The sequence below is a fragment of the Elephantulus edwardii genome, unplaced genomic scaffold (genome assembly GCF_000299155.1).
Source record: "Elephantulus edwardii isolate Elephantulus edwardi_28Jun2011 unplaced genomic scaffold, EleEdw1.0 scaffold00098, whole genome shotgun sequence".
Taxonomy (NCBI): domain Eukaryota; kingdom Metazoa; phylum Chordata; class Mammalia; order Macroscelidea; family Macroscelididae; genus Elephantulus; species Elephantulus edwardii.
In genome coordinates, this window is record NW_006399848.1 from 3,619,213 (window position 1) to 3,621,399 (window position 2,187).

A 2,187-nucleotide genomic window follows, 5' to 3' on the forward strand; every position below is an offset into this window, starting at 1 on the left:
TGTGATTTTTAGCCTCCTCCCTAAATAAAAACTACTGGAGGGTCAGCAGTGAATCACTCTCATATTGATGGCAAGGAGAGTTTGAGATTCCTTTAAAAAATGCACTTTTATATTAAAAACTCAAACTCAATGCTATCAAGTCAGAACTGACCCATGGCTGACCCTCCAATGGGCTGATTATAATATTTTCTTAGCATTTTCTATCAGATACTTTGTAGTAAAAATAAAAATTAAAAAAAACCCCAAACACTACTATTTAGAGGTACAATATAAAGCAAAATTAAGCAATTAATCACCACTAAGTTACTTTAGTCTTCTTAGCTCCACAGTCAACACTCTTGGCACCAGTAGCCAGGAAAAAAAACTTATGGCAATGGGAAATTCTGCTGTTAGAGACCTCTCCAAGGAACTGAAGAGCAATGGTGTCACTCTGGAGACTAAGGTGCATCTGATACAGGCCATGGTCTTTGCAATTACATGTTATGCATCAGAGTGTTGGACAATGACTAGGAAGGATAGGAGAATTGACGCCTTTGAGCTGTGGTGCTGGTGAAGAGTATTGAATGTACCCTGGACTGCCAAGAAAACAAATAAATTCATCCTGGAAAGGGTTAATCCAAGCTGCTCTTTGGAGGCAAGGATTCTGGGGCTTCATCTGACATACTTTGGACATGTTGTAAGGAGGGAGAGATCCTTGGAGAGGGACATCATGCTTGGGAGTGTGGAGGGACAGCGTAGGAGGAGAAGACCCTCTATGAGGTGGATTGATTCAGTGACTAAGGTAATCGGGATGGGTGTGTCAGAGGCAGTGCGATTGGCACAGGATAGAGCAGGGTTTACGGCTATTGTACACAGGGTCGCTATGAGTCGCAAGTGACTTGACGGCACATAACAACAACAACAAATTTCTTGGATTTCACTGCAATAAACTTGTTAAATTTTGGGTCCATTGTAAAAACGGGAAGGAGCCATCCATAAAGGATGAGTATATGAGCTCTTTACCTAGTGACTACATAACAGGGCAGGGTATAACACTGAGTTCACTTCATGGACTTCTACTGATGCCTCATAAACCATCGAACAATGAATATAGTGTCTTTATTACTACAGGAGAACATTTTTGCCCAAGAAGAGAAAGGAGATATGAAATTATCTACCTAAAACGAAGAAGTCAACTGAAAAGCCAAATGTATTTCTTATAAAACATAGCAAAGTGATTAAAACCTTTCAGATTTTTTGAAGCATATTAAATTTTGAGAACAATAAAAAAAGATCTTTCTGAATTCTAACTCTGAGACAAAAGCAGGCAATGTTAAGATTGCAAAATAAAGATCTGTAAGGGTGGTTTACAGGAGCTCTGGTGGCCTAGTTGCAAGAAGCTTAGCTGCAATCTCAAAGCCATGCAGTTCGAGCCCACCAGTTGCTCCCAGGGAGGAATGGAAATCTCCCATGTGATGAACTGCTTCCGAAATCCAAGCAGAGTGTCAGCCAAGGGTTAGTTCTAACTCAACGGTAGACAACAACAAAAGTGGTGGCTTAATGATAAGGAATTGAGCTGCACAGTGTAAATCCACCGGCTGTTCTGTGGGAGAAAGATGGGTGATCTTCTATGTGATTTACAGACTCTGAAAACTGGCTGGAGGAACAGCTGTGGATTAGTTCCAACTTGATGGTATACAACAATAACAATATTGTACAAGGTGCAACTAAGAAGATGCTTCCTTCTGTTGTGTGTGAGTCTGTTGTATAAGAGCAGGGGGCCATTCCAGGACAGACAACAGCAATAATAAAGTAGTAAAAGCTCTTTTCTAGCATTAAAAGCCAAATGACTGACAAGGACAAGGGAAGAAGTCAGAAAAATGAGCACCATATATTCTTTGCACCTACCACTTCTATTTGCTGCACAATATGCTTACGTAACCTGCAGGAACCAGGACTGCAGGCATGGCACACTTCAATATATCAGAAGTTCTGAAATAGCCCTTTTTTAAAGGACATGTAGAAAAGAGACTTAAAAACACAGCTGTGGTTAGGGTTTTATACCTATAGGTAATACCTCTAAAATTTAATCATAAAATTATTAGTGAATTTGGTGCATAGATATTTATTATTGTTATGTCCTCTTGTTCTATTGACCCTTTCAGCATTATGTAGTGACCTTCCTTATCTTCCGTGATGGTTTTTACA